Genomic DNA, 15,060 nt, shown 5'->3' on the forward strand with positions numbered 1-15,060 from the left:
GGCGGCAGCTGCAGTGGCTCATGACTCACTCCATGTAGAGGCTGATGGCAAGTGCCAAACTCCAGTTCCCAGGGGGCTGTGCTGAGCCATCAGCACTTCCGCTGCATCCCTGACCTCCACCCTCCAAATGGCAGTGAAACAGAAAACCTCAGATTGGAGACTGACCCCGGGCTGGGATTTGAACCCATGTGCTGGGACTCTAACCCAGCTAAGACTTAGATTGGGGCTTGAACCCACTATGGTTTTTTTTCATTGAAATCACACACCTGAGGCAACGAGGGACTATCCTGCTAAGTGAAATAAGTCAGAAAAAGAAAGGCAAATGCCATATGATATCATTTATATGTGGAATCTAAAATATGGCACAAACGAATCTATCTACAGAACAGAAACTGACTCACAGACAGAGAACAGACTTGCAGCCGCCAAGGGGGAGGCGGGAGGGAGTGGATGGACGGGGAGTTTGGGGTCCGTAGATGCAAACCATTGCCTTTAGAGTGGATAAGCAATGAGGTCCTGCTGTACAGCACAGGGAACTCTATACAGTCTCTTGGGCTAGACCATGATGGAAGGTAATATAAGACAGGGTCACTTTGCTATGCAGTAGAAGTTGGTACGATACTGTAAATCAACTATACTTTAATAAAGAAAAGCAGCTAGCTTCCACTAATGCTAATAATAATAACGATAATAATAATAAAATAAAATGAAATCACACGTCTAGTCCCGGGACATGCTGAAGTTCAGGGTCTTTATGTCTCAGCACAGAAGGAACTCAGCGAGAGGCAAAGTGATGGGTAGGAAGTAGATTTATTGAGAGATAGACAAAATGTGGGCCATCTCGGAAGGTCAGAGGCCAGAGGCCCTGAAATATGGGTGGTGAGATGTTTAGGGGCGGGCAGTTTTATAGGCTAATGAGGGGAGGATTCTTCCAACTCTTTCTGGGACCCGCCCGCTTTTTTGCCTCTTATAGTCAACCTGGGAGCCCGCCTGGCACCTGCGGGCGTGTCTTTCAGCTGCTGAGTCACAAGGAGCGGGAAAGAAGCTCAAGGTCCCTGGAAGTCAAACCATCCACCACCTAGGACCTCGCTGGTTCTAACCAGTTTTTGTCACCTCCTCAAACACCCTGTCATTCTTTTAAGGGGTGTGCCCTGCCCCTTCCCTCCTGTTTCCGCAGCGATGAAATCGCCCATGTGCGATGAGCAGGAACACCTCCCATCACTGCCAAATAGCCCCTGTGGGGCGAAACTGCCCAGTTGAGAGCCATTAGTCTAGAAGGAGCAGCTGCGCTTTGCATCTGCTACTTCTGGACCCCCTGGAATTTCTTTTATCCCACTGTGGACAAAGCATGCTGCCTGCAATTTCAGGAAACAAAGGATGTTGCATCCATCAAGCCCTCAGCCACCACAGCTGCCACTACCGTGCACCCTGAGGGGACTCACGATGGAGAAATACAGGATTCTGCACCCCGAGGCGCATGTCAAAGAAATGATTCCAGTGAACCCAGACTCTTGCATCTTGCAGACACTGGAAAGCATGAAGTTCATTAAATTACGATGTCTGGGTTTTCTTTAATTAGCAAACGCCTTTTGTTTTCTTTTTCTTTTTTTGTTTCTGCCTTCTAGGGCCATATCTGTGACATATGGAGGTTCTCAGGCTAGGGGTCCAATCGGAGCTACAGCTGCCAGCCTACACCACAGCCACAGCAATGCCAGATCCCGAGCCGAGTCTGTGACCTACACCACAGCTCACAGCAATGCCGGATCCTTAAGCCACCGAGCAAGGTCAGGGATCAAACCTGCAACCTCATGGTTCCTAGTCGGATTTGTTTCCACTGCGCCAAGACAGGAACTCCAGCAATCATCTTTTGAGGTTTGACTGCTCTTGGTGTTCAGGTTTGGGGGTGTTTTTTGTTTGAATTTTTTTCTTTTTGCAGAAGCTTCTATATACCCTGGCTCCCCTCTTACCTCTTTGGAACAGGTTCTCAGAGCTGTCTGAGAGGCTGCATTCTGGGTTTAGCCATCAGTAGATCTGCTGAATAAAACGTAATTCTCAAATTTCAGGTTGTGCGCTTTTTTTTTTCAGTTGACACCTTCTGGTAATTAATCACATTCTGCTAGTTACTAATTCTTTACACACATAACCAGTATGGTTTGTGTCTCCTGTACATCTATATATTTAAGCTAAGTTCTATTATAATATGTCACTCAGTAACACAAATAAAATTTGTAGTTAAGTTTTTGCACATTAGCTGTAAAATGGATGCAAGTTTCCTTAACGTAACTTCCAAGACATAGAACTTTTGAAAGTTACGCAAAACTTGGCCTTTAAAATGTATTGAGGTGTTCCCGTCATGGCTCAGTGGTTAACGAATCCGACTAGGAACCATGAGTCTGCAGGTTCGATCCCTGGCCTTGCTCAGTGGGTTAAGAATCCAGCATTGCCGTGAGCTGTGGTGTAGGTCACAGACGTGGCTCGGATCTGGCATTACTGTGGCTGTGGTGTAGGCCGGCAGCTACAGCTCCAATTAGATCCCTAGCCTGGGAACCTCCGCATGCCACAGGAGCAGCCCTAGAAAAGGCAAAAAGGCAAAAAAAAAAAAAAGAGGTATTGAGAAAATGCCTTCCAGGAAGATGGTACAATTGACGCTTTCACCAGTGGGAGATTTGAGGGGTATTTTCCCTTTATGCTTAGGAATATTGGGCATTATTTTTCTTTGCCAAATCGAGGGTGATAGTGTCGTCTCAGCCCAGTTTTAATTTTTTTTTTTTTTTTATTTCTAGGGACATGTAGTCTTTCATATGTTGATTGGCCACCTGCAAATCTATTGTGGCTTCCCTCTGGTGTCCCTCCCATTTTAACCCGCTTTTCTATTTTTTATTTTTCTGAAGTGTTTTCCTTGAATTCTACTTTAATCTTATACTGCCACCCCCACTTTTTTCTTTTTTGTTGACATTTTTTTCCAGAAAATATCTAACATTAATCATCTTTGTCTTATATATCTCTCTTACGAATAATATTAAGTTCTTTGTTATCGTCCATAAAACTGAATCTTAATCTTTCTCTTTTAACATGGAAACTTCATTTCTTCACATGTACCATTGCTACTGATCGGTTTTATCTTCTGTTCTCTTTTTTTTTATGCTTCTGGGAATTTTTTTTTTTTTTTTTTCTTTTTAGAGCCGCCTCTGTGCCATATGGAGGTTCCCAGGCTAAGGGTCGAATTGGAGCTGTAGCTATAGGCCTACACCACAGCCACAGCAACGCCAAATCCAAGCTGTGTCTGTGACCTACACCACAGCTCACAGCAATGCAAGATCCTTAACCCACAGAGCGAGGCCAGGGATCGAACCCACATCCTCAGGGATGCTAGTTGGGGTTGTTACCACTGAGCCAGGACGGGAACTCCCTTCCTGGGATTTTTTTTGCTTGTTTCTTTGTCTTCTCTCTGCTTTGCTCATGTGGTTTAATATTTATCAAGCTTTTTTTTTTTTTTTTTTGAATCTCAGGTTATCTGAAAGTATATACAGCTTATTTTTATTCTAAAAGTAATTACCTTTGCATCTTAAAAGGCAGATATTTTCAGGCTGGTTTGTGCTTCCAATATCACCAATAAAAGTGTCCTTTTGTTAGAAAACCATTGACTGAAACTGCCCACCTTGCTGGCACGATAATAGCCACTTGCAAGAAGTTGTCTCCCCGCAGGAGGCCCTGATAAGGAGCCCAGGGCTGCCCTGAAGACTCACCAGGAGAATTTGGGAGGGGCAGGGATAGGAAGGAGACGATGACCAACCTCCCAGCATCCTTGGCGCTGGAATCCATCTTGGCTGAGAGGTTCTCACGTCACCAAAAAGGACCCTGAGTCAGACCAAGTCCAGGCTGAGCAAGGAGATTGGTCAGAGACAACCCGGAAACTAATCCCATTCCCATAAAACCCGAGACTGTGAGCCACGCACATGGCAGAGCAGTCCTCCTGGGTCCCTCGCCCTGCTGCCCTACACCCGGGAGCCCCTTCCCAATGAAGCCTTTGGCTCTGTCAGCACGTGTGTGCCCTCAGACATGGCATTTCGGAGTGGTAGACAAGAGCCCACACTCGGGCGCCCCTTCCTGCAACACCTCCACTGCAAGGTGGGAGAAGAGGCATGCCTCCATTCACCCCGACCCGAGCTCCAAGGTCTCGGCAACCTCTGCATATTGCACACCTGGTCGGGCGAGCGGTCAAGGAGCTATCACAAGGTGCTGGTGGCTTTTCATAAACCCAGGAGGGCCAGGGAGCCAAGCTTGCCTGTCCCATCCCAGGAACAGATACCCAACCACAGAGGGACTTCTGCGGGAGAACCCCAGCACCCTCGGGGCAGGTCTGGACACTGACCTGTGCCCCACGCTGCCTGCAGGAGCCGGGGATCTCTGCTGCTGGGGTCTCTGCCAGGCGGTGGCAGCCCCCAATCACCCCCTCCACCTCATCAGCCAGCAGGACCTAGGTCACCAGCATCGCGCTTGCAGGGGGTTTGCCCTGGGGACAGTGCCAGCTTTGTCATCAGAGAACAGAGAGATCCAGGCCTGTCTCCAGCTCGCCCTCTGCTGTGTGCTGGCGCTCACTGAGCCAGGAAGTGTCCTGAGAGCTTTGTATGGATTAACCCTCATTCCTCACACGGATTCATAGAGGGAAGTTCTATCATCATTCCCATTTTACCTCCATTGAGCCAAGGCACAGAGTGGTTTAGTAACCAGGCCAAGGTCACACAGGATACAAGTCAGGGCAGTGTTCTCAGTGGCCTGTGTTCTTTCCCACTTGCATCCTGGGAATGTCATTGACAGTGACAGCGACCAAACATCATTCAACACGAGGACTTCCGTTTTGCATAACCATTCTGCACAATCGTAATTCTTTTTTTTTTTTTTTTTACATTTTCGCCAAAGACTTAAAGCACGCACGTGCCTAGTTGTCTTTACTGCAGTTTTCGGATATGACTGCTATGAGAATACTTGCGCCTTATTAAAAATGACAATAATAAGGTGCCCACCCTCACCCGCTGCCTGTCCACAGCATCCGCAGGCACAGACAGCAGCTCCCAACCACGGGTGGTCTGGGGTCCACGCCACTAGGCTTGCTTCAGCCTTTTACATATAAAGGACCCCCTGCTAATGGGTCACTCCCTGGCTTTTTTGCTCAAAATAAGCAGGCCTGGGCCTTTTTCCTCGTCGCCCTGGCTGCTCGTCTTTCCAGGGTGAGGAGTGACTCGGCTTATGTCACTCACCCTGCCTCCCAGGTGTCTGGGCTCACACCCCGATTTCCACCGAGGCGATGGCAAGGCTTGGTCCCGCACCTGCCCTGTCTCTCTCTCTCAGTGGATGGGGATGTTAGAAACCCATGGGACCAGGGCCTTGATTCGTCCCCCAAAGACACAGACCGCGGTCTGCTTCCCAACGAGGCTGAGCACACACCACAGCCTTGGCTCCCTGGCATCAGGTGTCCAGGGAACTGACGAGGTGACCCCTTACCCCTCGCAGCACCACCGTCCTCCGTGTCATCTTGGCCACCCGCCCTCATCACTGGAGGGTCCCTCATTTGCGATGAAGGAGACGACACCTACAGAAACAGGGGCCAAGGCCAAGCCCACTAAGAGACGACAGCTTAGTCCTCTGAGGGAGGGGGGAGCACACAGGCTGCGTGTTTGGGGCCATATACGGAAGCCCTAACCCCAGTGCCAGGCACCCGGAGGCGGGCCCGTGGGATGTTGGGGTAGAGCAGCAGGAGCCCTCGTGATGGGTGAGCACCCGCACAGGAAGAGGAGGACAGGGCTCTCGCCCACGTGCACACACCCGGGAAGAGCCGCCTGAGGTCCCAGTGAGAGAGAGGACCATGTGCCCCCCGGGAAAGAGGCCTCACCAGGAGCCACATCCGCAGGCATCCTGATCTTGGACGACTGGGCTCCCGAACCGTGAGACAAAAAGGTCTGCTGTTAGAGGCACAGAGTAAGTGTGGCAGCCGGGGTGACGGGCTGAGCAAGGAGATGGTTGTTCTCCCGGGTTCAACAGTGTCCTCCAAACACTCACATCCGGAGTGCCCGGCATGGCTCAGCGGAAACGAATCTGACCAGCATCCATGAGGATGCAGGTTCGATCCCTGGCCCCACTCACTGGGTTAAGGATCCAGCGTTGCTGTGGCTGTAGCGTGGGCCGGCTGCTGCAGCTCCGATTTGACCCCTAGCCTGGGAACCTCCATATGCCGCAGGTGCGGCCCTAAAAAGCAAGAAAAAAAAATTTTTTTTTAATTCACATCCACTAGGAACAGCAAACTGGGATGATAACTGGAAATTCGGTCTTGGCAGATGTAATTAGGTAAATGAAACCAACCCCAGTCTGGTGTCGTTACAAGAGAAGGGAAATTTGAACACAGACATAGAGGAAAGGTGGTCACATAAAACGAAGTGAAGCTTCCAGAAATCAAGGAACATTCCTAGTCAGCAGCCACCCCGAGGAGCTGGAAGGGGCAGGAATGCTTCTCCTCCCCTAGAATCTTCGGGGAGCAGGTGGGCCTGCCAACGCCTTGAGGTCGGGCTTCCAGCTCCAGGATGTGAAATGATTAGTGTCTACTGTCCCCACCCCCGAGCCTGTGGCACTCGGTCAGGACAGCCTGGGCCACCAAGGGCCTCAGCTGTGATGGAGCACCTTGCCCACCCCTCATGGGCTGGCTTGCCGGCGAAGCGGAAGGGGGGTACCCAGAGGCCCCAGGAGTCATGGGAGCTGGCATCCTGGCCCTGCTCCCTGACAGCCGGGGGGCCCCTGGGGGTTCACACACATGCCCCCACCTTTCTCCCCACCCTCATCTCCTGGATCTATCACACAGTGTAGCGCCATCTCCTAGGCTGGCACTGAGCACTGAACAAACCCACCCATCCCTGGTGCCCGGAGCTGTGCCCAGTGCTCGGAGCTGTGCCCTGGTGCACAAGGAGCATCCCCGGGGACCACCTGCCTGTCCCACGGGGCCACGAGCAGGGCTGTGCTTTCGGTGGAGCCGCCGCTCCTCTGGGCTCCGAGACCCCAGGCACAGCATCTTCTTTCGGCGGCGGAGGGAGCCAAATGTCCTGTTTGTTCTCACAGCGCCGCCTCTGTAATCACCTCAAATTCGAAAGTCAAGAGCCCTAATTTCTTCATTTATGTCAGGAAGGGAAAAGTTAAGTCGGGATGAAAAGGTTAAGTTGCAAAGATTAAACGTGCTCCTGTCATTTTGTAGGTCAAAGGGGTTTCACTTAGTAACTTGTCAAACAGAAATGTTTCTGGAATTGTATCTGGGAAAAATATAATTATAAAAGGATCAACCAGCCTCATGGCAGGCCCCTGGGTGATTGCTCCGCAGCTCCTGAATCAAGACAAGGGTATATTTTCCTGTGTGTGTGCAGGTAGACACACAAATGTATGCGCACACAAACACACACACACACGCACACACACACAGACCCTGTTCCCTCAGTTCCATCATTCAGGTCTTGCCCAGGCTGAGTCATCACAACACAACACTGTCCAAAAAGGTGGGAACGAGGGCATTTCTTCCCAAGGTCGCTGATTCTGTCTGAGAGAGTCAGCCAGGGCAGGTCCCCTCAAAGAAGAGGTGACATGGGGCAGGTCTTAGAGATTCAGCAGAGCTTTGCAGATGCACAAGGCAAAGAGCTCCCATCACAGAGGAAGGCCACAGGCCCCCTGTGAGGCTGACGTGAATCTCCTCCCAGCCCCAGCGGCAGCTGGGGGCCGGGGGGGGACCGGCCAGTCTCATGACCAGTGCTCATAGCCACGGCCACCAGCCAATGCTGGACCTTCTCGTCTCTTTGTGACCACCACCCTCCAGTTACCACCCTCGGCAACACTGGAACGGCAGGCCGGCCTCCCTGGGGCTGGCAAGAGCTGGGGGAAAGCTCTGAGAGCGCCCACCCCCACCCTGCAGTCCCACCCCCACCCCATCCCCCGAGGCCTTAATGCCGTGGCCGCACCTGAGCCGGCAGGAGCAGCCCAGCATCCGGGCCACTGTTCACCTTCCAAAGCCACCCTGGCTGTACCTGGTCCCCCTGCCCTGCCCTGCTGGGCCACAGGGGCCTCTGTGACATCCAGGAGGATATGCCCCTTCCTCTGGGCAGACACAGCCACCACAGGGTGGGCCTCGGCCAGGCCCCTCATGTGGAGAACATTCTGTGCAGCCGCCAACCCCTAAGGAGCCCATCATACTCCCAGACAGGCACACGTGACGGGAGGGACGCAGTTGGTCCAAAGGAGCAGGGGGTCTGCCCTGGGGGTGGCGGGGGGCAGTCAGGGTCACCCTACCAGGATGGGACAGTCCAAAGTAGCCAGAGAAGCCCCATGGCACCAAAGCCACTGAGTGGGGCCACGGAGAAGCATGAGGACAGACGGCGAGGCAGAGAGAGATGCTTGGGGAAGAGACGACAGCCCCCACTCCAGCCAGGGCCGACCCCAGCACTGGCCAGGCGTGGCTTCAGCCTCAGGCCAAGGAGCAAGGGAGATGGGATGGCAAGGTTCCCGCTGGCACAGGAGATGATGGCACAGCCTCCTGCAGCTGCCGCCCCCCCCATCACCCACCAAACCCCCACCTGATAGCCACGCATCAATCACCCTACGCCCACCCATCATCCCACCCAATGTCCACCCAACAGCCACCCAACCCCCCCTCCCCAGCTCCCAGGACACCATGACTCCTCCTCCTGGAACCAAGAGGTGAAAGGGCACATCCAAAGTCCGCCCAGGCACGCTGACCACAGGGCACGGTCAGACGGCTGTGCCCGCAGAGGACAGATTCTTCCTGGGGTGCGCCCCCTTTACCCCAGGATCTCTGGTCTGTGAAGGGATGCTCCCTTCTCCCCCAGGCTCCAGGGAAGCTGGGGTCCAAGCCGAGCTGTTGGGAACACACTTTCCCTGACCCCGGAGGCTGGTTAGGGTCAGGCGGTGCTCAGGGCTCAGGACAAAGCAGGGCAGAAAGCAGAGTAAAAGGCTTTACAGCCCTGCCTCCTGACTCTGATGTGGCTGGTGGGCTGAGTGTGGTCTGAAACTCCCCATCCAGCCGAGGCTGGGCCAGAGCCAGGCTTTGCGGGGCTGAGGGGCTCCTGCCAAGCTGCACCGGGTGGGGGAGCAGCCCCCGAAGAATGTTCTGGAAGCCACACTGCACCTTCTGTCATTCCTTCCTTCTCTCCCTCAAGAACGTCTGTTGAGCACCCACGGCGCTGGGGTGAGGCTGAAGAGGCAGATTCAGCATTAAGTGCCCACGATGCCCCCAACAGCCCAGCCGCACCCTCCCCTGCCCACTGGGCGCCCGCAGAGAAGACCCCAGACGAAACCCTCCTAGGGCAGGGATGAGGCTCAGTGCCTGCGTCTCCCCGCGTCCAGCTGCACCATCCCTCACTCATCAGGGGGCTCGGCTGGTTTGTACCTGCTTCCTCCTGGCGTCTGGAAATCCCGTCTCCATCAGGCGGTGGTGCCCACATGACCGGCCCCCAGCAAGAGCCCTGGGCGCTGAGACCACTGAGTGACCCATGGACAGCACTTCACACCCGCTGACGCAGCGTCTCTGTGGAGGATTTAAGTCCTCGCCCCCGCCCGCCCCGGGGGCTCCCCTGCGGGCAAGGGAGGGGCTTCCCGAAGCTCAGGCTCGGCTCCTTCCGGACTTCACCCCAGCGCCTCTTCCTTCGATGGTTTTGCTCCGGATCTTTTTGTTGGAACGAATCTTAGCCACAAGCACTATCACATGCTAAATCCTGGAAGTCCTCCTGGCAAACCCCTGAGAGGGTGGCCTTGTGGAGCCCAACCCAAGCCCCTGCGGTTTTCAGACTGTCCCTCGGGGGTCGAAGCTCCACCCTCTGCCTGGCTTGGCTCCGCTCCAGCTTGGGACCCCGCCCCCCAGGGGGTCCCAGGTGACCGTTAATGGAGAAGATGCACACAGGAGCTAGCTCTGCCAAGGCCCCCTGCCGAGCCGGGGGCATCGACCCAGAGGAAGAGCGTAAGTAAGATGGTAAATCAGGCGGTTAGAGGAGGAGCATGCTGGCTTCATGCTCAGGTGTGTGCCTGCAGAAACCAGCACCAGACTCTTAGACGACCCCATGTCTAAAAGTGCTTTGGAGTTCCCTGGTGGCCCAGTGGGTTAAGGACCTGGTGTTGTCCCTGCTGTGGCACGGGTTGTGAGTGCACACACACACAAAAAGCAATTTAAAGCACTTGTAAGAGCAGGTCTCCATGGGAGGGTGATTCACTTCTTGAACCATCTCCTGAGACCTCCACGTGGTGCCCAGAGGCAGCTCCTCTCCTCTTCGGCGCAGCTGAAGCTTAGGGCTGGCCTCCCAGGACTCTTGTGGGAGTCTTTGCCTTCTCTGATTTTAGTTTGGTTTTAGTTAGTTTGTTTGTTTGTTTGTTTGTGTTTTTAAGAGCTGCATCCGTGGCATATGGAGGTTCCCAGACTAGGGGTGTAATTGGAGCTATAGCTGCCGGCCTACACCACAGCCATAGCAACACAGGATCCGAGCTGCCTCTGCAACCTACACCACACCTCATGGCCACGCTGGATCCCCAACCCGCTGAGAGAGGCCAGGGATCGAACCTGCATCCATCCCGCAGGAGAGACCCCAGACTAGAGCCTCCTCGCAGACCCAAGCTCCAGAACCGTTCCTGCCAAAACCACGGCCTCTGGCTCCAGACACCGAGACCCACATGCCCAGATTCTGTCCAATTTAACCGCCTGTGATTCTGTGGTGGGAAGGGACGATGGGCTTCGGGCCTGATGGGGTCCCGGAGCTTCCGTCCTTGGGTGGAGACGAGGCTCTCACTCACGAGGTCCCGTTATTAGGGCCTCGAACAGCAATCGCGCAGGTCAGGAAAGGGGACCTTGTCTCATCATTTCCACAGCTTCTCTAGTCTTTATCCCACATCAGGTGTAGATTTTTATAATTAAAGCTGAATAAATAGAAGGGTAACAGGTGAACATTTATGAAGCTGTGACCACAAAACTTACCGTCCTCCGGGGCAGGGATTCCCACGAATAGAGATAAGTTGCGTGGATCTCGAGTCCACAGAAACTATTGTTTTACTGTATTTTTGTACATTTGGGTAAACTGGAAGGAATCTGAGATATTGATATGAAGCGTGGCAAAGAAGTTACCCCTTTTCGATATCATTTTAATTTTTCAATGAAACACAATGTATGGAGATAATAGTGAATTTGTATAAAATTTCCAAATAAAACCTTTTACTATGTTTGTAATAGGAAGCTTGAGCAGATTTCTTTGGCCCTAGTCTTTTGGGGGTGTTTTGTTTTGTTTTTTGTCTTTTTACGGCCAAACTTGAGGCATATGGAAGTTCCCGGGCTAGGGGTTGAATCAGAGCTGCAGCTGCCGGTCTACACCAAAGCCACCGCCACGTGGGATCTGAGCCGCATCTGCAACCTACACCACGGTTCACAGCAACACTGGATCCTTAACCCACTGAGCGAGGCCAGGGATCAAACCCGTGTCCTCATGGATCTCAGTCCTGTTCGTTATGGCTGAGCCACAACAGGAACTCTGGGGCCTAAGTTTTTGATATCAAGTCGTGTGCTTGAAAGGGCCGATCCCTGATCAAGACTTTTTAGGGACAGTGTCTTTAAATTCTTCTTGATCACCGCGCATGAGACCCTGTGTTGACACGATAGGGTGGCAGAGCCTGGGAGCGTGTCCCACCACCTTTTCGACAGCAACCGCGCCTGCGCTGATTGGCAGGTGCACGCTCTTGCGTATGGACGGGATGGTCAGCGGGGCCCTGCTGTGAAGCCCAGGGAGCTCTCCCCAATACGCTGTGAAAATCCACGTGGGAGAAGAATCAGCAGGAACGGATGTGTGGACACGTATAATCGAATCACTTTGTCGTACAGCGGAAAGGACCACAACCTTGTCAGCCACCTCTACGTCAATGAAACTTTTGCAACGGAAAAAAAAGTTGTTGCAATTGTAAAAAAAGTACGTAAAAATCCTCTTTCTCTTCACTGAGGAACATAAAGAAGGTTTCTCATTCGTCTGATCTCGGAATCCAGAAGACTGGCCCCAAGTGAGCACTGGCGTGACAGTGACCCTTCCGTCCACGCAGGCGCCTGCCCGGTGAGGACCTTCCCGAAGCTGGTTTCAAGACACATCTCCCACAGGGACGGAAGTGGGCTGGGAGCTGCCAGGATCTGGGACACCCCGGGGCCCCTCCCGCCTCCTCGCAGCCGGAGCCCTGGGGCTGCCGCGTGTGCAGCCCACCTTGGGTTCAGGAAGGGAGACGTGGATGTGGAGTCCAGCATCACCCGGGCTCGCTGCCGGTCACACAGACCCACCCCGCCCTTTGTCGGCCAAGGAGACAGGTGCCAGTCCACTCGCGGTGGCCCTTGGGCCACAGGTGGGGGCCTTCAACCTCGGTTGGCTCAGACAAGGGGTCAGGCCGTACTTACTGTCTCCACGTAAGGGGTAACTCCTTCTCTCTCGCTCTCTCTCTCTCACCTAGGTCCCCCTCCCAAGTGCCAGGCGCCCCCAAGAGCCTGGGGGCTGCTCCACCTGTGTCTTGAAGAGGGGAGGGAGGAATGGGTCAGGGGCGCAAGGGAGGCTGGGAGGCCCCCCCAAGAGCAAGGAGAAGCTGGATTTCTGTGAAGGAAGGTTGCTTTCAGAGTTGTTCCATTCAAACTGTCAGATATACCAAATCAAAAACAAAAAACCTGAATTCTGGGATGAGCTGTGTTTCTAGGAAAAAGAAGAACTCTCCAGAATCATTCTGGTGGACCTGAGAGGGCTGTGTCTGCTGGGGAGGGGAGGGCACCTGGGAGGCCCGGGCCTGTGGGGGTCGCCCTGCCTGCAGGGAGAGAGCCTCCAACGCCCCCTGAGGACTTTAAGCGGGGGATGCCGCTCGGTCCTGGAAGAGCAAAGAGAATAGAAGTATTTTATCCACGAGCTCAGGCCCCGAGAGCCAATTTGAAGAGTGTCTCGTCACTGCTCTTCTCAGAATGTGGCCATAAAGCCAACAGCCACAGGTACCAGCCCCCAGCATCCTCGGCTGGCAGGCTGCAGGCCACCACCAGCAGCTCCAAGGGGGCTGACTGACCCGTCCCGTCCCCAAGGTCCCCCACACTGCCCTAGGTCCCCCTGGAGTCACACCATGCCCAGGACCAGGTCCCATCTCCCACCTCCCACCCACTCTCCTCCCGCCGCTCTGCTCCTGTGCCTTGCACGCTGTTTCCACTCCCAACCCTTCCCTAAGGTCCAGCAGCTACTCTGCAGGTGCCCCTCCCGCCCCATCCGGAGCACATCACAGGGAACCTGGTGACAGCAGAGCCACCAACCCTCTGCCCAGGCCCAGACGCAGCTTTAGGTCTGCGCAGACAGTGGAAGGCTGGTTTCAGCGATCTGGATCTGATGGGCACCCCGGGTGGCAGGAGTGGCCCCAGACCCACCCTAAGGATCCCCTCCCTGCCACTGCCACTGCCACTGCCACTGCTGGGGAGTCACGGGTTTTTCTTGTTTTCAATAAAAGAAAAGCCCACAGCCTCGTTTCCCCGTACTTTTCAAAACCTGGGCACCAGGTTTCTTTTCAAACCTTTGCTGAGTTCACAGCTCACCTCCGGGGCCACCCTCCCCTGGGGACCTCGGGAGGGAGGAGGGAGCCGCGGGCATGCAGGGCAGGTCTGCAGTGGGGCACCAGCGCCCCCTCCCCGACCCGCTGCGGGGCTCGTGCAGCCAGGACTTGCCAGGGGCTACCAAGAAGCCGTCAGCCGAGAGGGGATAGGGTGTGGGGTGTGGACGGCGATGCCCACCCAGATCCCGGATCCGTCCTCGCACAGAGGACACTTCATCGGACAGGCGAGGACCTGGGAGGGAGCCACCCCACCCAGGAACTTGGAAATGGGATGGGAGGGGAGGGGATGGGATGAGAAGAGAGGGGGGGTGGGGGGCAGTGGAGGGGGTGGGATGAAGAAAATGAAACAAAGCAACAAACCACGGGCAATTACCCAGCTTCACTGGGCTCCAGCCTTCCCCGCGCTGCCAGCTGGCAGGCACGCTGGCAGAGAACCAAGCAAACCCTCCAGGAGGGCAACGCTGCTGCGGATGTGTTTCAGCGACAAGGAGGACTTGGGCAGGGGTTCTCCTTGCGGCTCAGCGGGTTAAAAACCTGACCTAGTCTCTGAGGATGCAGGTTTGATCCTGGGCAGCACTCTGTGGGTTGAGGAGCCTGCCGTGGCTGCAAGCTGTGGTGTAGGTGGCTCGGATCCAGCGTTGTCATGGCTGTGGTATAGACCAGTGGCTGTGGTATAGGCCGGCAGCTGTAGCACCAATTCGATCCCTAGCCTGGGAACTTCCATAAGCCATGGGTGTGCCTCTAAAAAAGAAAATACAAACATAAAAGGAGGACTTGATATTCTTTTAAATTCTGACATAGTCTGCATTCCAATTTTCCTACAAACTTAACCTGGAATCTTCCTATTTCCTGCTGTACTTTTCCACATACAAACTTTTACTTTTTTTTTTTATTCACTGAAGCATTGCTGTCTATCTGCTCCTGGCTGCACCCTGCAACAGCAGAGGCAGGGGAGCGCACGCACCAACCCAGGAGCCGTGAGACTTCAGCAAGCAATTTCAGGGTGTCCTGCGTGGCCCTGGGCCCGAGAGGGCCACACACACACACACACACCTCTCACAAAGCTCACATTCTACTGAGCAGAGAAGATAAATTTGAAAAAGTCAGAAGAGCCCGGATAGCTCAGTTGGTAGAGCATCAGACTTTTAATCTGAGGGTCCAGGGTTCAAGTCCCTGTTCGGGCGAAGTAGAGGTTTGATGTGACCAATTCATTTGAGTAATAAAAATAAAATAATAAATTTTTTAAAAGGTCAAATAACAGCACAAAAGGAATACAACCTTTTTCAGCCTGATAGAGTGAATGTCAGGAAGCTGAGCGCTTGAGCGGTGACGATTCCACGCCCGGCACAGAGGAGACACAGGCCATCGCTCCGACCCCCCGGGAGCCTCCCAGGGGAGGACGGACTCCCTGGACGTGGAGAAGGGGCTGGT

At 54.1% G+C, this 15,060-nt stretch overlaps 1 non-coding gene across 1 annotated transcript; it reads left to right on the forward strand.

The window, feature by feature from the left end:
- The first annotated feature begins 14,740 nt into the window (after positions 1-14,740).
- TRNAK-UUU (transfer RNA lysine (anticodon UUU)) lies at positions 14,741-14,813 on the forward strand. The gene has a single exon. It is a non-coding gene; the product is annotated as a tRNA-Lys (tRNA).
- Positions 14,814-15,060: the final 247 nt, after the last annotated feature.

Source organism: Sus scrofa, chromosome 16 (assembly GCF_054392235.1).
Source record: "Sus scrofa isolate SSC_HxYL_T2T_F1_AM1 chromosome 16, Sscrofa_HxYL_maternal_Yorkshire_Landrace_v2.0, whole genome shotgun sequence".
Lineage (NCBI taxonomy): Eukaryota > Metazoa > Chordata > Mammalia > Artiodactyla > Suidae > Sus > Sus scrofa.